This window comes from Patella vulgata, chromosome 5 (assembly GCF_932274485.2).
Source record: "Patella vulgata chromosome 5, xgPatVulg1.2, whole genome shotgun sequence".
NCBI classification, from domain to species: Eukaryota; Metazoa; Mollusca; class Gastropoda; family Patellidae; genus Patella; species Patella vulgata.
Genome location: NC_065883.2, coordinates 50,326,481 through 50,351,048, shown reverse-complemented (window position 1 = coordinate 50,351,048; position 24,568 = coordinate 50,326,481). Strand labels below are relative to the sequence as shown.

Sequence of the window (24,568 nt, the reverse complement as noted above, 5' to 3'; positions counted from 1 at the left end):
CGTAGCGTCGCTGGCCGGGCAAAATTTCCCTCATAGCACACTGAATGGCGTATGCCCGTCTTCATTAGCCCCGTTTAGGAGCAAAACAGTAGGACGTGGCAAAAAAATTTTCACCGGTTTTTAAAGCAAAACTAATTTGAAAGAATACTCCCTGGATCCCAAGAGTCTTTATTCTTATTCTATGTTAAGAGCTGATATAAAGTGATAAATATGAGGGGTCTAGGTCTTTCAGATATAATTTTAATCTGATCGTCAAAACCCAATATTTCAATTCGTGAACGTATTAACCATTTTGTAGGCAAAATAAAATTAGAACAATAAAATGTACATCCAAAATGATTACATGTTTGTAATCTACGCAAAGAGTCACTTTAAATAGACATGTTTGAGGAGTAGAGGTCATTTAGAAGTTATTTTAAAATCAATGTGAAAAGTCAACAATTTTGATGAAACCCATTAAAACATTCATCACCGCACAGATTTCAAGTGCCAATTAAAAATATAAGCCATCAAATACACAAGATGAACTTTAATGTATGTCCCACATGGCCAAAATTGAAAGTGAAACTGGGTATATTTTGGACCTTTTCAGTGTGCATTGAATTTCGTGACTGAATATTAGGAAAAGTATATATCCGATTTTTTGTAAATTGATAAAAAACTAACCGACACCAACTATGCCAATTTTTGAGTTTGGTATTAAAGATACATTATGGGAGATAAGATAACGAGATGGCAGTTCTCGCTATAATAGTTAAAAACTAGATAGTGTAAAGGTAATTTGCTGAAAATTTCAGTCAAATTGATCCACTATGAGCCGAGAAAGAAGCGGGTGAAATTTTGGCATAGTCTCAGTCATCATTACTAAAATCATTAATATAAACAGCTTAGTCTCGATTTTCCGCTTTTTTTTATTTAATTATCAACGGCCGTTAGCGGCATATAGGAATCTAATCCAGCCAACATTGAAGGCTGGCCTTGACATCGAGAGTTTATTACACGGTAACATGCATAGTGGGTAGAACCTATCTCTAAGTATTGACTAACTGGCCTCTGCGTTAGAATATCCTTCAAAAGAGTAGAAATGATTAATTGTGGTTACTATTCATGGAAACTCGTGAGAAATATATTTGGTTGTCAGTAGTCGCTTAAACCCGTCAGTATTTGTACCGTACGTCAGTATTCCTATAAATGTTCAGTAATAATCATAAGGTGAGTATTTAAGTCAATTGGTTAGTATTCATTACTTGTGTCAGTATGTAAAATTAACGTGAGTAATTAAACAAACGTGAGTTAAGACGACCATATCACTAGTCAGGCACGTGCGGGAGAAATTGACAAAAGCGTGACTAATTAAGAAACCGTCACTATTTGAACTCTGGGTCACTATCAGAGTCAAACCGCCAGTTATCTTTGATGTGCGTCAGTAACTGGACCCAACGCCAATAGAGCGTGAAATCGTCGCTACATTCTGAATAAATTATTAATTAATTATTTACTAATATTCTCGAATCGGGAAATGGTTTTAAACAATAACGGATGGCAGTCAATAATGGGAATATTTGTCGGCGATTTTGATTACCGCCGTAGTCTGCAGAATACGGCGCAATGTGTAGTGTTATTTAATTTACAATTGATATTTATTCTCGTTATATAACATGCGGATTGGCACATGTTTTGAGACTTGCGGCACTTTTGATATCTGTATGGATTAAATTTGGAAACACTGTATGGATTAAATTCGGAATCATTGTATGGATTAAATTCGGAATCATTGTATGGATTAAATTTGGAATCACAACTAATGGTTAAAAAAAGATCAACACAAATCTGTTTTCACTAATTTTATTGAAACAGATAATATGATAGCAGATAACAGAAATAATGAATTTCATATACGTACATACAAGCTGAAATTCTGATCACTGAACAATCGTGTAAATATCTATATACATTATTATTGGTATCTTCAGATTTGCAAGATATTACAAACCAATTCCTGTTTTTAAAAAAAACAACCCATATAATTCAAACGTCAACCCGACCATTTCAAGAATAATTGTCTGTGTCAAGGCAACTGCAGTTCGATTGCTTTATCTAAAAAGATAACTGATATTTAACTGTACAATTGACTTAGCTATTCAGGGTTCATATTGGAAATATTTTGGTGTCAAGGCAACTGGAGTTCGGTTGTTTTATATTAAACTATAAAATTGACTGAGCTATATCCGTTTGAGGTTGTTTGAGGAAAAGCAAGTTAAAGATATCGTTTTGTTCAAAAAAAAAAATCACACAGCAACCACGCCATTAGTAATGTAGGTCTTGTATATTAAACTTTTATGGAAATAAATTTTTTTAATCTCACCACTTAATTAGCACCTTGGTGTTATATCAGGAGATTAAGAATGTTGATTGAGTAATCGAGTTTAGCTTCTTGAATATCAAAGAAGCCGTCACAGCTAAACGTATATTATGTGACCTTCGTAACATGACTCAATTAAAATAAGGTTTTGTGTGTACGATAGGTCTACTTTTATTTACAGGTACCGGAATGGTGTCAGAATCCGAACCCCAGATAGGGTAATGAACGTAGCCATGATACCATAATGGGCCGCGCCGGGTGTCTGGACCGAACATTTTTACGTATTGTATGGGTTTTAAAACTCGTTTGTATTCTTTAAAATTGGGATTATCGAACTAGAGATTCACGGCTTCACAACGATGCCAATTATTACTTAAGGAGACTGATCGGTCGGCCCTCTGCATTATCTATTTTTGAAATATAGTTAGAATGGTCAGCTCTTTATCTAAATCTTAGTATTGAACATGCTTTATGCTTCAATATTCCAGACCCACTGGTTGATGGCTATATCACCGGCGTGTTTGGGGGGCTATTCTGGTTCGAATATGCACCCAGGTGATACATATGTACATATGTAATATTTCATACATATAGATGAGCTAGGATTGGGGGTGTAAAGCTCATTACTGGAGAAGTATTCTGGTGAAGGTGGTCACTGTTCATTAAAAGTCCAATTCCAAATTCATTTCAATATTACTTTATATACAGTTTTAAAAATACATTATTTACAAATTATATACAAGGCATTCGATCTCCTTGTCTGTGTGTCTCTAATTTCATCTGCCCTCTTGTCTGTGTGTAGAGGTCTTTTAAAGTAACTAATTTGTATACAGACAAAAGGACAATGATTTCAACAAATCAAATTAAAGATAAAAATATTGTAACACATCAAATGAAAAGAAGTTAAATAAATATATAAATTTCATTGGTTGAAAGTTTCATAGTGAAATATAATTTATAGGATCTAATAAGCTTTAAGCCATAAAGAATTAAAAAGCATTGACACTTGATTGGCATTGATCAGACTGCATTGTTAACTGTATAAATCTTTGCTCAAGGTTTCTCTTAATAAGCCTACTAGCATCCAAAGATTATAAAACAGTCAAAGCCAATCATGCTTTTAAGCAATTACTTTTTATAGACTTTAAATCAAAATATTAACACTTAAAGTAAAGAAAGACCAAATGATAACCTTACTATTAGCTATATTGTCTATATACTTTAAGAAATAAATTCTGTATATCCTTAAAATAAAATTTGAAAAAGAAGTAGAATTTAGTATCACTATTCGGTGATAAATGCCCCCGTCCTGAAAAATTCATACGTCCTCGCATGATATATATACACAATATACTTGATGAAATTATTAATAATTATATAAAAGAAAAACATATGCTTATAATTAAATGTTTGTATAAAATTTTGTATCACAATATCTTGAGTGAATTATGCTGTTATATGATTATACAGGCTAAAGTCACTTAGGTAATCCTTTGTTGTCGCCTTATGTATAATACATTGTTGTCACATACATAAATATCACTTGCAATAATTATGAAAAAAAAAGTGTTTTAGGAATGTAAAATTCCAAATGCAATGATTTTCAGTCAGAAATGGAACTGAATATAAAGATAAATGAAATTTAAAAAGTTAATGGTAATTAAGAGTCACATAATAACATATAAGCACTATGATGAAGAAAGTTTCTGCACTTTTTAAAGTCTGCACACCGGAATATTTATTATTTGTGGAAATAATTGATCGTTTCAAATGCAGAACACATACACATTAGATATTACCATTATATAAACATAACTATAATGATTCCACCGCACTTATATACACACAAATTTAATCAGGAACACACTTTCAATCTTTAGCAATTTCTGGAACTTAATTTACTGGATCAGGGATTACGATTGTAAGGTTCACCACATTCATCTTATTGATCTAGCACATTTTGTTGTCTGGATACCTTGAAGTTTATCTGGTGATGAACCATGTGCTGGTACTTCTTCTTCTTGACATTGGAGAAATCTCACTTGGTTTGACAAAGTCAACCTTGTCCAGGATTGAAGATATCAGCTTCAAGCTTCTTTGGTCCAGTCTGTTATCAGAGATGTTGCTCAACAAGATTAAACCTGAAATATCTCTCGACCATCTCATATAATAACATTCAATGTGTGACAATAAATCAATTATATTAAATAATTTTGAATCAAAAGAATGTGGTCATTCCCTGTACTCAACCTGACTAAAATGTAATACCAGTCTCACTTTCCGTTCCAAATATAAACGTGTATGTCTTCAACACTGTCAAATTGTCAAGACTGTGCAAAGGCTCAGAAGATACTCTATTCTTTTATTCCTTATTTCATATAGTATTATTCAATATTTCGGTTATTACTATGATCATTTCTTATTCTTATATGATCATTTCTTATTCTTATATGATCATTTCTTATATCATGAACATTTCTTATTCTTATTTTATGATCATTTCTTATATGATCTAATTTATTTTCCTATTCATTCTCATATATTATTTATCATGTAATATATTGTCACATGTTATCAATTCTTTTATTTAATTTCATGTTATAATTATTAATCAAAAAATAATTGGGGGGTATATTTCACGAAATGTGAAAAAAGAAACCAATTTATATTTATATATATACATATCATTCAATATAATAATCATATTCAGAACTTCTATTTCCTATTAGATGAAAAACATAATAGTTTTGCTATTATCTTATGTTTACAATTTAATTACGTAAAAGAACTAGGTCTATGTGGTTCAATCAAACTTTCTTAAAGTTTGAAAAATGCTTTGCATACTGATCGTCACCAATATGGCACAGCGTTGGAATGTCAGTCAAAAATGGATGGCCAGTCCACCTTGCCTAACAAACCTGATTATAGCAATTAACAATAATTTAAAACGTTGGGCCTACTCTTGTCCCCGGTCCCACAGGGGAACGTATTCACTATATCTATCTGTCATAATTACATGAGTTTTCTGTATATATGGTAACATTTACATCCTTTTTTTCCTCTTTTTAAAATTTCTGCCCATGAACCTATATACAACTGTCTTGTTTTTGATAAACGTAAAATATATCGCAAAGAATATCACTTTGAATTTCCTAATTTGAAACATGGAAGAAAATAGCAGTGTTGAAATATTTACATATTTTTGAACAGTGCTTAAGAATAGACTTACCGAAGCCTTTAAATTATTATTTATATACATATTATTATTACTATTAGTTATAACATTAAAATAAATTGGCATACAAAATGAGTTTAAGAACTCCCTATACCTTACATCATTAATTATTAAGTTTTTATTTACAATGGGTTTTTTAGGATTTCTGACTTTAGGTACTTTTGTGGTGTCTTTGGAAACTACTGGTACTGAGTCTTGTCCAATACATTTTAATTGATTGACTTTCTTTATTGACAAATCATTACCAATTATTATGTCATATTTACTTGAAGTTGACCTTAAGATATAAAATTTATGTAATATGATTGTGTCAGAAACTTCGAAATCAAGTAAAACAGATCCTAAAATTTTGACAGCTTGACCTTCACAAGTAATACTAACACCAGGGGTTATGTCAGATGGCAAGATTTCTGTAGTTGGTCTAATTTGATCTAACAGTGTCTCAGAGATAAAAGATATGCTTGTTCCTTTGTCAAAAAGGCTTTTAACAATATTATTACCTATAGTGACAGTCACAAAATCTTTGTTCAGGAAGGCTATAGCATTTTTATTGGTTTTCAAAGACTTGGTATTACTATCTAGTTCTTTTGAGTGAGAATAACCCATCTTAATGATTCTGACTTAGGTTGAAATCAACTAGTAAATAAGTCTATTGTCAAATAAAGAATTACAATTATTGTCACACACTAAATGTAAATTTTCGAGAATGGTACAAGAAATAGTTGATTTAACTTACCAAACTAATTCTCTGATCTCATATGAACCAAATCTAGGAATCCACTTGTATCTCCAATCTGTTCTTGAATGTCCTTGTTCAAACCATTAAATCTTCAGTTGTTCTCGCTTGGCATGTAAGAAGTTCCGAGTCTTGAATCCATCTTCCACCATTATATCACCGGCGTGTTTGGGGGGCTATTCTGGTTCGAATATGCACCCAGGTGATACATATGTACATATGTAATATTTCATACATATGGATGAGCTAGGATTGGGGGTGTATAGCTCATTACTGGAGAAGTATTCTGGTGAAGGCGGTCACTGTTCATTAAAAGTCCAATTCCAAATTCATTTCAATATTACTTTATATACAGTTTTAAAAATACATTATATACAAATTATATACAAGGCATTCGATCTCCTTGTCTGTGTGTCTCTAATTTCATCTGCCCTCTTGTCTGTGTGTAGAGGTCTTTTAAAGTAACTAATTTGTATACAGACAAAAGGACAATGATTTCAACAAATCAAATTAAAGATAAAAATATTGTAACACATCAAATGAAAAGAAGTTAAATAAATATATAAATTTCATTGGTTGAAAGTTTCATAGTGAAATATAATTTATAGGATCTAATAAGCTTTAAGCCATAAAGAATTAAAAAGCATTGACACTTGATTGGCATTGATCAGACTGCATTGTTAACTGTATAAATCTTTGCTCAAGGTTTCTCTTAATAAGCCTACTGGCATCCAAAGATTATAAAACAGTCAAAGCCAATCATGCTTTTATAGACTTTAAATCAAAATATTAACACTAAAAGTAAAGAAAGACCAAATGATAACCTTACTATTAGCTATATTGTCTATATACTTTAAGAAATAAATTCTGTATATCCTTAAAATAAAATTTGGAAAAGAAGTAGAATTTAGTATCACTATTCGGTGATAGCTATCTTAAAATTTTGTGGTTTAGTTAAAGGCTCAATACCACTCTTGTTGTAACTGAATAATATGTCCCAATCTTTATTCTGGTCAACAAATTGTACTAATTTACAATATTCCAATTAATGGATGATACAAATTTCATCTTAACACCCCTAATTTAAAAAATTGGAAAAATTCAACTAAATGATTTGAAAAACCTGACGTAAAGTTTTTCAAATGTGACTTGGATTTAAAAATATTTTTGAACCCTCTGGACAAGTAAAATAGGATTTAATGGATACTAACACATCTAGTACTTAGAATAAGGCTATTTTTAATTTTCTGGAATTGTCAAGCCAGCAAGAATGTTATTGTCCCTTTAACAGGAATAGAGATGAGAAGAACGAGGCAGAACAGATACAGGTAGACGAGAAGATAAAAAAAGCTTTTGATAGAACGCGGCCATTGCTCCGATGATGGTAATCTTTACGAGGAAAAGATTGTCACAACAATGAAAAGGCAAGAAATGAAATTAGGCTTAATGTCCTGGGCTTATTAAGACTGCCATATGCCATACAGTGTGGTGGTACTATGGCCTACTCTTATATTGAATTCCAACTGCCAATTGACCTTTTACGTGCACGCCAATGTATGCACAGGATCTTGTTTTTTTTGTCGCACCTGATCGACAAGACAGCCGTCCTTGTCACGCCCTCCGTCCTTCACCACTGATAAGGGTAAACCACGCCGGAAAATCCAGATGAACTTTCTCGACCTATGCAGGGATCGAACACGCGACCTCCTTCCTGTCTAGCGAGCCAGCGTCTTTATTTTTTATCTTACCCACTTAGCCACCATGGCTCTCCGAAACATACAGGAGCGAATTTACGAACAAGTGTACGTAGAAGTAAAACGGTGATTTATTTTGTGGAAGAGTTGCAAAATTGATTACAGATTACAGGAAACTAAAATTTTGTAATGTGGATTTGGTATCGTTTTACTATTATGTAAGAAAAGAAAATGTGAATTCAAAGAACTATATCAACCTTCGTTTTTTATCCGCGCCTCTCTTGCACGCGTACCAAGATGATAAATTGTGGAAACCCTTTCTCACTCTCTGGATAGCCATAACGTGGATGGATATGCTGTGGCGGTCTTCATTTAATTTTATGAATTGTTTTTATTGAATGAATGATGTTTTCAAAAGGTAATAAAATTAACTACCAAACGACTCGTTATCCCATCAGGTAGCACATGTTTGTGCGTAGAACGTTTGGCAGTTCAATTTTTGACTTTTTGTTTTTCAATCTTTAATAATTATTCTTTTAAAGTAAATAAAATAAAGTGCCAAACGAACGATTTGTTACTCAGTCGGGTAGCGCATTATTGCGTAGAATGTTTGGCATTGTATATTATACCATATAATATGTTATTACTATTTTCATCGTTATAATATTTTTTTAAAAATTGTTATAAAAGCTAATTTCTGAAAGGTAAAAATATATTCACATGACTATTCTGTGCTCATAATTTCAGCTTACATATTTGTCTCAGTAAAAGCAGTGGAAATATATTTACTTTGTTCTTTCTTAACCATTAGTTGTCATTCCAAATTGAATCCTAACAGATATCAAAAACCTAATAATCAAGAGGCTAAACTCGATTACCCAATCAACATTCTTAATCTCATGATATAACACCAAGGTGCTAATTAAGTGGTGAGATTAACAGAATTTATTCCCATAAAAGTTTAATATACAAGACCTACATTACTAATGTATGGACTATTCTCTTTCGTTCTGAATTATAACAACGAGAGAAATATTAAACAAAAATTAACAAATATATGGCAAGGTTGTTATGTGATTTTAGAACATAACGATATCTTTAACTTGCTTTTCCTCAAACAACCTCAAACGGATATAGCTCAGTCAATTTATAGTTTAATATTAGTTATCTTTTTAAATAAAGCAAACAAACTCCAGTTGCCTTGACACCAAAATATTTCCAATATGAACCCCCAATAGCTCAGTCAATTGTATAGTTTAATAATAATAATGTGAGTTTTTGTTGAGCGCTCATTCCATTACGTAAAGTAATGCTCATGGCGCATATTTGTCTCTCCACTATCAAACTGAGTCTATCTTAATACTTTAATCATAGGCTGTAAGAAATAGGTGTGTCTTTAACTGTGACTTAAAACATTCTAGACTTTTTGAGTTCCTAATGTTGTATGGTAATGAGTTCCACAATTTAATATCAGTTATCTTTTTAAATGAAGCAACCGAACTGCAATCGCCTTGACACGGACAATTCTTGAAATGGTCGGGTTGACGTTTGAATTATATGGGGGGGGGGGGGTATTTTTTTTTTTAATATGTTGCAAATCTGAAGATACCAATAATAGTGTATATATATATTCACCCGATTATTCACACGATTGTTCAGTGATCAGAATTTCAGCTTGTATGTATGCATTGGTTTGTGTATGAAATTCTTTATTTCTGTTATTTACTATCAAATTATTTCTCAAATGTAAATAGATATTCACACGATTCTTCGGTGCTCAGAATTTCAGCTTGTATGTATGTATATGAAATTCATTATTTCTGTTATCTGCTATCATATTATCTGTTTCAATAAAATTAGTGAAAACAGATTTGTGTTGATCTTTTTTTAACCATTAGTTGTGATTCCAAATTTAATCCATAGAATGATTCCAAATTTAATCCATACAGTGTTTCCAAATTTAATCCATACAGATATCAAAGTGCCGAAAGTCCCAAAACATGTGCCAATCCGCATGTTATATAACGAGAATAAATATAAATTGTAAATTAAATAACACTACACATTGCGCCGTATTCTGCAGACTACGGCGGTAATCGAAATCGCCGATAAATATTCCTATTGTTGACTGCCATCCATTATTGTTTAAAAACATTTCCCGATTCGAGAATATTAGTAAATAATTAATTAATAATTTATTCAGAATGTAGTGACGATTTCACGCTCTACTGGCGTTGGGTCCAGTTACTGACGCACATCAAAGATAACTGGCGGTTTGACTCTGATAGTGACCCAGGGTTCAAATAGTGACGGTTTCTTAATTAGTCACGCTTTTGTCAATTTCTCCCGCACGCGCCTGACTAGTGATATGGTCGGCTTAACTCACGTTTGTTTAATTACTCACGTTATTTTTACATACTGACACAAGTAAGGAATACTAACCAACTGACTTAAATACTCACCTTATGATTATTACTGACCATTTATAGGAATACTGACGTACGGTACAAATACTGACGGGTTTAAGCGACTACTGACAACATGTATATTTCTCACGAGTTTCCATGAATAGTAACCACAATTAATCATTTCTACTTCATATATAGATATTCTAACACATAGGCCAGTTAGTCAATACTTAGAGATAGGTTCTACACACTATGCACCCAGCAGTGTTATGGTCTGGATAAGTTAATTAATGTCTAATTGATAATTTAGATAACATTTCAGGCCTAAAGAAAGATTTGTAATAAGCAGATTTTGCTCTTGCATAATGCATGTTTAAATAGTGACTTTGCCAGACGCTGTAGAAATTCTGAAAATAAAAGTGAATAGTTCATTTGTTCCACATTTTGCCACCTGGTGGTGTGAAAAGTATACATTAGACAATGAGCGTGATGCTAAATTCGTTTTCAACACCAAAAGTTGTCTTCTATTACAAAGTTAGAGAGTTCCACACCTATTTAGAAATTTGCGTTTAAAGCACTCGAAAACCTGAAAAATTTACTGAATTTATGATCCGTTTCAGTACTCTAATTTCAAATGGCCGTATATTGGCGAGTTTTCGATCTAGAGATGTATAAATTTCGGATTTGTTAGTTTAGGGTCATATATGTAGTAATACCAGAATTCTTTGTTGTGTTTTCTTCGTGATCGTAATATAAAACTACAGGTTAAATTGTATCTACGGCTTTATTACTGAACTGCTTGCAAGGCTTCTATGTGTAATCTAGTAGTTTACTTCCATAAAATCAGGAACAACTACTGTATATAATATAATCTGGATATGAATTTATTTGACCAGCAACAACATTAAAATCAATTTATAGCTAAAAGGAAATGAACAAGACGATCTGCATTCTTTATGATAAAATAATATGTACTCTATATGAAACTTGGGTTTAATTTATATAACTTAGTTGTTGAGTCACTAATTTCCAATAGTTTTTAAGGTAAACAAAATATTGCTACTAGTGACTTATATTAAATAAAAATATGTTAATTTATAAGACGACAATACATAAAGGTGTAGAAGTAGCTTAAAGATACATTATGGGAGATTCGATAACGAGTTGGTAGTTCTCACTATAATAATTAAAGATAGGTTGCCAGGCAACGAAACATACGCCCACAGCAGCTAAATCATCCGGGCAGTCAACAAGAGTTGTCGCATATTTTTACTTTTTTCGGTAATGAAACATTTATAATACACTAAAATCTGATTAAGAGCAACAACTGAGAAAACCATTAGAATTTGTTTGGTTTTTATAAAGTTCTACCCCATGCTAACGTTTTGTATACAAAACTTTTAATATCATGGATTTAGCTGTTCCAAGTCATAAAAACTCATTGAAAATCAATATACTTGTTCCTCTCAAGATCTTAAACTTTGTGTATCAATCTGAAGTCAATCGGATGATAACTTTAGCCTTTAGAGCGTCACAAGATTTTTCAAAGTGATCAAGGGCCATAACTTTGGCAGTAATTAACGGAAATCGCTGAAAATCAATAGGCTTCTTCGTCTCATGATCTTAAACACTGTGTATAAATTTAAAGTCAATCGGATATTAACTTGTGGACGCCGGACGGGGGCGACGACAATATACGACCACATTCAAATGTGGGCGTATAAAAACTAGATAACGTAAAGGCAATTTGCTGAAAATTTCATTCAAATTGATCCACTATGATCCGAGAACAAAGCGATTGAAATTTTCTGCCTAGCCTCGGTCATCATTACTAAAGTCAGTACGTTAAACAGCATAGTCTCGATTATCCATTTAATCGTTTAATCGAGAAGGAAAGTTATGCAGTAAATTGGATCACAATCCACTTAAGATCGCAAGCTAGCGATGCCATCTAGAGTTGATTATGGTCTGGATAAGTTAATTAATGTCTAATTAATAATTTAGATAACATTTCAGGCCTAAAGAAAGACCTGCAATAGACAGATTTAGCTCTTGCATAATGTATGTTTAATTAAATACTAATTCCTTAAAACAACTATGCAAGAAAACTTATGTTTGTAAAAGATTAAAACAATGAATACATTTAATTATAATGAAACAAGGTCGGAGATTAGTGTCTGACTATAGGTATTACTGGTCTCAATTTACAATGTATCATATCACTAGGGACTGTGTATTGTCCAGATTTTACGAAAAAAAGAAAGAAACTACCCTTATCATCTAGAATTTAATACGCATATCCAGCTAATAGATTGCTGTCAAGAATGTGTTAAATGCCGTCATTTAGATTCATCAAAATCCGCCCTCTTTGTCCTACCGTGTAGATTAAGAAACACCATTTAGTTTTGACATTGATCGTCTAATTTACGACCATCCAGTTTCTCGGGATATTTTTTAAAAATGAACACTGCCATTTAGATTTAAAAGGGGTTTAGTTTTTTAGACAAGTGCCGTTTACTTTTCATGTCTTGTAATTAGTTTGCCTAGTATCATCAAGAAAACTTCAGGTGTTTGTTTTTGTGTGAAATATTTAATTTCTGTCTCCAAATATTAGAAACTATGTTCAGATTTAGAATCTGAGTATAGTGTCTAAAATTCTCGAATGAATTGCATATTTGTTGAATATCGTCCGACGACCATTGGGATATGTCGATTTACAATGAATTGACATTTTCTCGGCGTAGATAAAACTCACATTTTATTTATTAGAAATTAACAAAACATCTTGTTATATCTTGTTACTTATAATCTTGCTTTCTGGGTTATTTACCCACTTCTGCAATTAATAACAACAAATATATTTGTGAATTTACAAATTAATGTGTTCATTTCTCGTTTTGGCCACAAATGAAACGTCATTTTCGCCATTTATCTAGGTGTCTTTGGGGGACTATTTTCGCCAACATTTATTTTTTTAATATCCCCATCCTTTGGGAATGTTGAAGAAATACAGAAGGGGGGGAAATATTAACAATTGTAGGTACTGCAAAACAAAAGCAAAACAAGCAGGGCCATTATAATATTTAACATCCAAACACATGGAAGGTTCCTCTACAAACTATATACACATTTAATGCACACAAAACACTTATCAGTTTACACACTAATATTCGGGATACCTCACATTTAAGTCTAAAATCTAATCCGCGTATTGTTTACAAACACAAAATATAAAAACATATTTACACAGAAGTTCAAAATTTAATCTCATGTCGGCGGTATCAGATTATATTCTTTGAATGACCGACTGCTATTGTTTTATAAATGACAAATTCCAGCCATGTCCTAGCTGTCTCGGTTCCATCCGAAATCATAGCCTATACCGTCACGTGGAATATACAGTCATAAATGTCTGTCATTACAATTCAGATTATATTCTTTGAATAACCACCTGCTATTGTTATATATATCACAAATTCTAGTCACCTGTATCGGTTCCGTCTGAAACCATATCGCTCACAGACGTGTAATTACACCACCATCGCATGGAATATACAACAGTCATAAATGTCTGTCGTTAGATTCTTTGAATGGTCGCTACCTATTGTATAATTAATCTCCTAATCCAGACACATGTTTTTGTAGTGAAGTATATTTGTATTGTTATTTAATTGCAGTTATGATTTTAGATTTTTAGAATACTTCACCGATGTTTTTGTAATAAAGTATACTCATATTGTTTGTTGATTGGCGTATATGATTTTAATGTTTAGACAACATTTAATTGACTTGATATGAAATCTGACAAGCCAAAAGTGAGGCTGATGTCCCCCGCCGAAATCCCCAAATAAATAGATGACACATATTAATTAATCGCACATCTATTTTTTTCAAAAGTATCGAGCAATCAAACTGATTATCAACTATACACTAACTTTCATCACTCTCTATCAGATAGAATCAAAGTTATCTTGTCCCAAAGCATTGACCAAGGAAATTGCTTATCTCTGCTTAGCTTTAGCTCGATACGTTAATCATTGAACTCAGTCAAGACGAACATCTACATCAAGTTTAAACATTCTACCTCAATTAGAAGGAGAGTTGTTATGTTCCAAAGTCTTGACCAATCAAAATGCTTATTGCTCCTTAGCCTAAGCAGACAATTCTCATCATCGAACTTATTCAAGGTATTGATGTAATGAAACTATACACCAAGTTCTCACTCTCACTTTATTAGAACTAAAGTCATCGTGTCCCAAAGCATCAACCAATCAAATTGCTTATCTCTACATACCATAAGCAGAAAATGCTCATCTTCACACTCTATCAAGGCATTAGCCTCATAAACACCTACACCAAGTTTGAACATTCTAGCTCAATTAGAAATGAAATGAAATGAAATGGGGTTTAACGTCCTACTGTTCTGCTCCTATACTGGGCTAATGAAGACGGGCATACGCCATACAGTGTGCTATGAGGTTAATTTTGCCCGGGCAGTGGCACTATGGTCTACTCGTATATCGAATTCCAACTGCCAAGGGATCTTTTATGTGCACGCCAATGTGTACACGGGACCTTGGTTTTTCGTCCAGAAAATGCTCAATATCGAACTTAAGGTATTGATGTAATGAAACTATACACCAAGTTTCATCACTCTCACTTAATTGGAACTAAAGTCAGCATGTCCCAAAGCATCAACCAATCAAATTAACCCTAAGCAGAAAATGCTCATCTTCACACTCCATCAAGGCATTGACCTAATAAACATCTACACCAAGTTTGAACATTTTAGCTCAATTAGAAGGAGAGTTATTGTGTTCCAAAGTTTTGGCCAATCAAATTGCTTATCGCCCTGCTCATTATCGAACTTAGTCAAGGTATTGATGTAATGAAACTATACACCAAGTTTCATCACTCTCACTTAATTAGAACTAAAGTTATCGTGTCCCAAAGCATCAACCAATCAAATTGCTTATTTCTGCTTACCCTAAGCAGAAAATGCTCATATTCGAACTCCATCAAGGCATTGACCTAATAAACACCTACACAAAGTTTGAACATTCTAGGTCAATTAGAAGGAGAGTTATTGTGTCCCAAAAAGTGTGACGGACAGACAGACGGACGGACCAACGGACGGGGCGACAATATACGTCCACATGAAAATGTGAGCGTATAGAAATAGAAATTGTCCGTACATTCCCTTGTTTTTATTCATTCTATACTTAATAAAAACATGGGTAATGCACTGACTTTTTCTCATGTTCTCTTATCTAGTTACAGTCAATTTTTTTTTTTTCAATTGTCAGATATATGCCAGTCAAGTCGTCCACAAGAAAAATCTGGTTAAGTCATCCACACTGCATTGATTGACTCGTCCACACAACTTAGTTTAATTTTGGGATGTAGAATATACGTTGGTTAAGTCGTCCACGCGGCACTGTGTAATGTTAGGGATGCAGAAATATTCTTAGTCAGTATAATATGAGTGTTTGATATATAAGTATAATTTTCTTTACCCCATGTGGCAGACTCGCCAATCTAGAGCGGTCGCATTTATAAATAACAAACAACAAAATAAATCATTTTATTCAATAACAATTTCATTAATAAATAACGTCACTACACAGCCACTAAATGACTCACCTCTATAGTCCTGGTAGTGGTACCCTTTTCTTCCCCAGTTCATATAAATAATATAATTCCCATTTTATAAATTTTTTATCATGAATAGTGTCCAACGTCTTCCTTTGCATACTCTTTAGCTTATTTTCCGAACACGCCAATTCTCGGCACCAATTTCACTAAAATTACATCGCTTACAATCGAGCGATCCTCAATGCAAAACTTTCAACTTGTAATATTGTCCTTTTCCTGCTTTTGGTTTCACTATAACAGAATAGCCCTGTGATATAACAGATCAAATAACAAAATTGCACGTAGTGACTTTTTCGACACATGTTATCTTCAGTTGTTCAGACTACTGGCATCTCACATAACCCAACGTTAAAAGAAAGCATGCAGTGTCCACCTTATAACAGGTTCCATTCATTTGTGATTTATTTTATAATTTATTACACAGTTTTGACCACAATGTGTTTCGATTCACATTTTGGTATTCTAAATTGATTCTTATACAGAATTCTTATATTTAGTTCCATTTCGTGTACGGAAATTAAATCAACGATTAGTTTTAAAATTAATTATGGTGCCAAAATAATATCAATCCAATTGTATTTTGGCGAGTGATTAAGCTGTCAATATGTAATTGTAAAATACCTTTTATTTATCCATCTAATAATTTATATTTGTCCCCCGCCTTTCGAAGAAAGCAGGGGACTATTAAAATGGGTCTGTCTGTCCGTCCACAATTTGTTTGTGGACACTCTACAGGTCACATTCTTATCCGATTTTGACGAAAATTGAAATATAGGTTTTTCTCCAAAAGATCTTGGTTGCTTTCGATATTGGCATGTATCAGATCGAAATTTCATGGATTATGGCGCCTGTTTGTCGGAAAAATCACGTTTTTAGCTTGTGGACCCTATAGAGGTCACAATTTTAATCCCATTTTGATGAAACTTGAAATATAAGTTTATAACCCAAAGATCTTGGTTACTTTCGATATTCGCGCATAACGGACCGTAACTATCTGAATTATGGTCCCTGATTGTACGAAAATTCGCGTTTTTAGCTTGTGGACCCTACAGAGGTCTTTATTTATATCCGATTTGAAAAACCGTATTATTATATCACCGTTACACCCTAAGGACGGCTGAGTTCGAATGTCGTGAAAATCGGCCCAAAACTGACAGACAAAATGTGGTATATCAAGGGTGTGGACCCTATAGAGGTCACAATTTTTATCCAATTTTGTTGAAACTTGAAATGTAAGTTTTTAACCCAAAGAACTTGGTTCCTTTTGATATTCGCTCATATCGGACTGTAATTTCCTGAATTATGGCCTCTGTACGAAAAATCATGTTTTTAGCTTGTGGACCCTATAGAGGTCATAATTTTTATCCGATTTAAAAAAAAACGTGTGAATATATCACCGTTAAGCCATAAGGATGGTTGAGCTCGATTTTCGTAAAAATCGGCCCAAAACTGACGGACAAAATGGCCGCCCCTAATTCCCGAATAGTGTCAAAATATTGTATATCAGGGTTGTGGACCCTCTGGATGTCACAATTTTCATCTGATTTTGTTGAAACTTGAAATGTATGTTTATAACCCACAGATCTCGGTTCCTTTCGATATTCGCGCATATTGGACCGTATCTTCCTGAATTATGGCCCCTGATTGTCCGAAAAATCGTGTTTTTATCTTGTAAAATTTTTATACGATTTAAAAAAACGTTTGAATATATCACCGTTACACCCTAAGCATGGTTGAATTTGAATTTCGTAAAAATTGGACCGAAACTGACGGACAAAATTGCTGTCTCCGTTCGCAAATAGTGACACAATATTATGTGTCAGGGTTGTGGACCCTTTGGAGGTCACAATTGTCATCTGATTTTGATGAAATTTGAAATGCATGTTTATAACCCAAATATCTTGGATCCTTTCTATTTTAGTGCATATCGAATCATAACTTCCTGAATTATGGCCCCTGATTTTACGAAAAATCACGTTTTTAGCTTGTGGTCCCTCTAGAGGTCACAATTATTATCCGATTTAAAAAAAACGTTTGAATATATCACCGTTACACCGTAATTTTGTCTGAGGTTGAGTTTCATGAAAATCGGATCAAAATTGCCAGATAAAATGGTCGCCCCTCGTACGCAAACAGTGTAAACATCTAGTAAATCAAGGTTGTGGACCCTCTAGAGGTCACAATTTTGATCTGATTTCGATGAAACTTGAAATACATGTTTAAAACCAAAAGATATTGGTTCCTGTCGTATCAGATCGTAACTTCCTGAATTATGGCCCATGATTGAACAAAAAATCACGTTTTTAGCTTGTGGTCCCTGTAGAGGTCACAATTATTATCCGATTTAAAAAAACGTGTGAATATATCACAATTACACACTAAGATCTTGGTTCCTTTTGATAATCGCGGATACCCAAACTTAACTTCCTGTTTGATATTTGCACATTTCAGGCCCTAACTTTCTGGATTTTTGGCCCTGATTGTACAAAAAATCGCTTGTTCTCTATCCATCTGTTGCAAAATGTGGGCGTATCCTGTCTGACAGACGGTGATTCTCTTGTTGTTATTAAATGCAGAAGCGGGTAAATAACCCAGAAAACAAGATTATAAGTAACAAGATTCTAACTAAATACGTCCATTGTTTCGTTAATTTGAAATAAAAAAAAAATGTGAGTTTTATCTACGCCAGGAAAATTGTCAATTCATTGTAAATCGACTTTTCCCAATGGACGTCGGCAATACCGAAAAATGGACGATATTCAACAAATATGCAATCCATTCGAGAATTTTAGACACTATACTCAGATTCTAAATCTGAACATAGTTTCTAATATTTGGAGACAGAAATTAAATATTTCACACAAAAACAAACACCTTAAGTTTTCAAGATGACACTAGGCAAACTAATTACAAGACATGAAAAGTAAACGGCACTGCATTACTACTCACCCGTAAGTTACTAGACGGCTCTCGTAAAGTGGTAATTTGGTGTAAAATCTAAACGCCTTAAATAATTAAACACTCTGTTCATTTCTCGACAACGTCTGGGAAAATAAAGGCCTTGTCTAAAAACTAAACCTCTTTCAAATCTAAATGACAGTGTTCATTTTTAAAAAACATCCTGAAAAACTGGACGGTCGTAAAGTAGACGATCGATGTCAAAACAAAACTAATCTGGGCGTTTTTTGATAATTCTTGATGGCAATCTATTTGCTGGATACGTGTATTAAATTCTAGATGATAAGGGTAGTTTCTTTCCTTTTTTCGTAAAATCTGGACGATACCCAGTCCCTAGTGTATTCTGTTATAATAAAATGACAAGAACTATTTATTTATGAATATACATAATACAGGAAAAATATGTCATCCAAGCATTATGTTCAAATGCTTGGTTATTAATATTATGTTCCTCGTTCTCAATATAGCATACATGATAGCTGCTAGGAACAACAGGATGAGTTCTGATCAGTCTGGCTCTACACTCTCTTTTATAACCTCATAATTAGTCAATGACACAATATGGTCGTAAGGACCAAAGTCTTACATTCCTTACCACGCTAAAGACATGTTTTAAGTAAAAACATGGAATAAAAAATATAGGTATTATGGGAAGTAAAAGAAAAACTTGAGAAACAAGGAAGCCTTGCAAAGTAATTAATATAATAAAAACTTCATGCATAAAATATTACAACATATGATAAAAGTTCATCACTGCACTTCAAAGTCCTAAAGTAGTTCACTTTAATTTAAACACCGAAAAACCTAAGTCAAATCTAAAAAGTTTGTTGATTCTTGAAGTATCCTAATTGCAAACACTATAATGATTCACACACCTATAGTAAAACCCCAAACATAACTGTTGTTAAATGTTCCTCCATTGACATCCTTTCAGTCCTATTCACAAAGAAGAAACTAACAGTCATTAATTTTCAAATAGGTATTTATTGTTGATAAAAAGCCCTGCTACTGTACATATAACTCTACAGCATGTGACCATAGTTTATTTAAAAATATAAAGTCAGTCCCCGCAAGTAGGGTCACACATTTGAACTTCTGGTTACCACAAAAGGTGGTAGGTTACACCATGTTTAATTGTTGATGACAGTTTAAAAGTCAACACTCCCCAATCACTAAGCTAGGCTACCGATCAACATGTAGATTTTCATGTGTTTTCCACTATAACTGACTGGAACTGAACATAGAAAACACTCTGAATATATAAGTCTATATAGATAAAAGCATAATAACGATATATGATATACTATATAAGCTGTCGACATATACGCACGAACAGTCAATGATTAGTGGGTTATTCACCCATAACACAGATTTATATAAAATACACACATTCAGTGGGTGACTGTTTAACACAAAACTTCTTCTGAAGTCACACGGTGACGGAACATCTCCCGCAAATCAGGTACAATGAAATCGGGTAATTTCCCCACTAGTGTCCGTTCCTTCAGAATCCTATTACCAGTATTCGTAGGAACAGTTGTTGTTCTTGACGGTGGAGTAGATGTACCAGGTACGGGCATTGATTGTATAATGGTGACCTGTGGCATGGTGGATGCTAATTCACCTCTATTAGCTGTTAACTCATCCTTTCTTGAAAGAAACATTTCATCTCTTGCACTGATCTGTGGACGATTTCCACAATTTTTCATTCCAAAACAATGGCTTAAGAAATTTTTAGATTTTGAGTTGTGTTTATAGCAACATATAAAGCCAATGATAATTAATAGTATTGAACAAATAATTATTAATATATTAATATATAATACCAAAATGGCCAGGGTTTGTCTTTCTCTCAGTGCCTCAAATTATGCAACTCATAAATTAAACTTTCCATAGAAATCTCTCTTTCATTTTCTAATTTTGGAGGCAATTTAATAAGTGTATAGTTACCAAGAGCGATGTGTAGGGGTTCCCAAAGAGTGTCCAAATCTTGGTTGAATGATTTGATAATTTTATGAAAAAAAAATACAGTCTGCACAACAATGCAAACCTTTCTGGTAAGCCTACGAAATAACACAACTGTTTTTGGCATTCTTCTTAACTAAAATCGCCCAAGTTAATTAGCCATTGATGTACGAAAATCAAATATTATAGAAAACTGGCAATAAGTTTTAACAACTGTTTTGTTTTTGTGTTCGTCGATTTTTCAGGAACATCTTCCCTGTCTGATGCACTACCCGATCTTTCCCGCCTCAATCGTGTAGCCAGCTGTGCCAATGGTACATTCTCATCGGACTCACTGATTTTGTCCTCTGAGCTAGATTCGGAGCTCTATGGATCTTCTACTTATTGTGCTTTTTGCAGTAACTTGTCCTTATCAGATTGTTTTTCTGGAATTTGGCAATTATCAAGTTTTGCTAAATGCAGAACTTGTGCATTCGACTTTGTTGTTCGGCCTGTTAGTTGATTATGTATTATAAAGGAAACTGGCGACGTTTGTTCAATTATCTGATAATATGGTGTCCATCTTTCCTGTAATTTATGTTTCCGAAGATGGCTTTTATAATACACTGGATCCCCCACCTTACAAAGGATATCAGTTGCCTTTCTGTTCATATATTCAGCGTTTTCCTTAACCTTTTGTGAAATAAAAGGAAAGCCTGATGCTGATTTTGTAACGCTATTTCGTGGGGATCGGTTCCCAAATATTTCCGTTGAGGTTTCAAAATGTTTTCCAACGGCAGTACAGGATCACGATTATACAGTAGGCCTAAGTAAAAAGGGGAAAACTTTGTAGATTCATTTACATTAAATCAAATAGCAGCCAAAGTTTGATTTAAATATAAATCCCAAGTGTTATAACTTTCTGCGATGTTTTTAGATAACACAAAGTGCAACGTGTGGTGAAACCTTTCGACTTTCACGTTGCTTTGTGGGTGGTAAAACGAAGTGAGAACATGTTTTTAGTATTGAACTCCTTAAGTGTGTTCGTCATAACCCTATTGTTCGGCCTGTTATGGGGGGGTTGGATGGCCGAATGGTTAGCATGTGCGTGCTGTATCATAAAGCCTGTCATTGAGTCAACTGGCGTGGTTTTGAATCCCCGGTTGTACGTGACAAGGAGTAGGGTCGCCTGTCCAACCTTGTGGGTTTTCTCCCTGTCCTCCGGTTTCCTCCCACTGCTAAAGACCCCTACCCGCAAGCGAATTATTTGATTATGTATTATAAAGGAAACTGGCGATGTTTGTTCAATTATCCGATAATATGGAGTCCATCTTTCCTATAATTTATGTTTCTGAAGATGGTTTTCATAATACACTCGATCCCCCACCTTACAAAGGGTATCAATTGCCTTTCGTTCATATATTCAGCGTTTTTATGCTGCGCTTTCCTTAACCTTTTGTGAACTAAAAGAAAAGCCTGATGCTGATTTTGCAACGTTATTTCGTGGGGATCGGTTCCCAAATATTTCCGTCAAGGTTTCAAAATGTTGTCCAACGGCGGCAATACTATATACCGGAAAACAACCGGAAAACACCATTTTATACTGAATACTGGAAAACACCGGAAAAACACTAACTACTGGAAAACACCCTAAATACCGGAAAATAGGTAACCCAGAGCCTGGTCCTCTTGTGTGCAGTTTTGGACCAAGTGAGCGCCGATGAAGGAAGGTCATGGTCATTACGATGTTCGTTTTACAAATAGCCCCCCCCACCCCCCAAAACAAATTTTTAATTTTTTTTTCCCAAAAATTTTTTGACGAAAAAAATTTGAATTTTTCCCAAAAATTGGTTTTACAAAAAAAAATTCCGTAGAAAATAATTTTACAGAGAAAAATACTGGAAAAAAAATTTGAATTTTTTTTTGAGAGAAATTTGGGAGAAGAAATTGTTAAAAAAAAATTTGAAAAGAAATTTTTCTTTGAACGTAGGCGATCGCTCGCTTGTATGTTAATGAACTTATTTCATCAGCGCTCGCCTGGTCAAAAACCACACACGAGGACCAAACTCTGGGTTACTAAATAGCTACCGGAAAACATAGAAGTGTAAACTGTGCCCGAGATTTTTTTAGAGAGCGCGCCGCCGCTCCGGGAGGGATCAATGTCAGGGTGGGACGGGGGTGGAATTGTCCAGTCACGTGACGAACATAGATCTTCCGTTCCTCAATCCATATTATTTCCACAGTCATTGTCATTAATCACAAATAACGGGATGATATAAGAAAATGCAGGTTTACTTTGAAATAGTGCAAGTGATACTTTTCCATCTACAATCTTTAGATCAAAGGATGCAAGTTCTTACACAGTGCAGCATAATTTGTGCAACAGAAGACATCTCAAATATCGATTGTCTGAAAAAACATTTTCTCAGGGACATTTTTTTCCGAATACGCATTCGGTGTAAGTCTTCAGCCACCAGGAAGTGGTTAACATAGTAATGTTTTATTACGATAGTAGCACATAAAACAAATTGGTTGCCTGAGGTTCTCGGGGGGGGGAAAGTAGCCTCATCGACTAGAGTCCTCTATTTCACAAACAAAAACAATTGCTTTCTTGAAAATTTATCGATCAACCCTTTTCACAGACGTCCAGCTTACCACTTCCCGTCAATGCAGTAAGATAGAATATGTAGTTTTCTCATGGACAATTGGGCGAAAGTTGGGGTTTTCTCAAGGAAAACTGGTCAACAAGTTGGGGAAAAAAGCTCGAAAAGTAATCCAGAAAAAAATCCTGTGTGCGGCCCTCGGAATATGATGGAATATGTTGAATATTATTTGGTTCAAGTGATTATATTTGACCCTGGAATGAAAGTAAGCTCAGAAACAAGTAGATTTTTAGCCCTTCCAATGAGATGGATAGCTCTTGGAAAGGATAGACACTTTTCAGATTACAGCTTGTCCAAGAATTGCATGGCATCCATTTCGTTTGGTGAATAGGACACATAGCGGTTAAACCTGGAACTTCAACACGAACTATTCAGAGATTTATTAACTCGCTTTTGATGATACTTGCTGTTTTATGATGCGATTTTTTGTTACCTAGGGAGGGAGAGAGAGAGAGAAATGGGGTTTAACGTCCACTCGACACAAACTAGGTCATTTCGGGACTAACATATGGTTTTTAATTTTATTTCAATAATTTGCTTGCGCGTAGGGGTCTTTACTCTTTAGCAGTGGGAGGAAACTGGAGGACCCGGAGAAAAGCCACGAGGTTGGACAGCAACCCAACTCCTTGTCAAGTACAACCGGGGATTCAAAACCACGCCAGTTGACTCAATGACAGGCTTTATGATACAGCACGCACATGCTAACCATTCGGCCATCCAACCCCCCGTTACCTAGGGAGGAGTTGGCCTAGTCGTGCCTTCCACTAATTCGTACCACCCTGATGCCAGCGTTACTGGTAAGAATCAGGAGACCGGCGCAACCGGCATATAATGGGGCCCTCCGAGGGCAGTGTTTAATCTACTGAAATACTGAAATCTACTGAAATTTTTTTGTGGGGGGGGGGGGGGGGCT

At 34.2% G+C, this 24,568-nt stretch overlaps 1 protein-coding gene and 1 long non-coding RNA gene across 3 annotated transcripts in view; both read right to left on the bottom strand.

Annotated features, from left to right (window-relative positions):
* The window catches only part of LOC126821151 (eIF-2-alpha kinase GCN2-like), a 270,365-nt gene that overhangs the window by 198,689 nt on the left and 47,108 nt on the right, over positions 1-24,568 (bottom strand). The window lies entirely within an intron of this gene.
* LOC126821232 (uncharacterized) lies at positions 3,044-7,092 on the bottom strand. Its single transcript, XR_007680375.2, has 2 exons — positions 6,334-7,092; positions 3,044-4,523 (listed from the first exon to the last, which is right to left on the bottom strand). It is a non-coding gene; the product is annotated as an uncharacterized LOC126821232 (long non-coding RNA).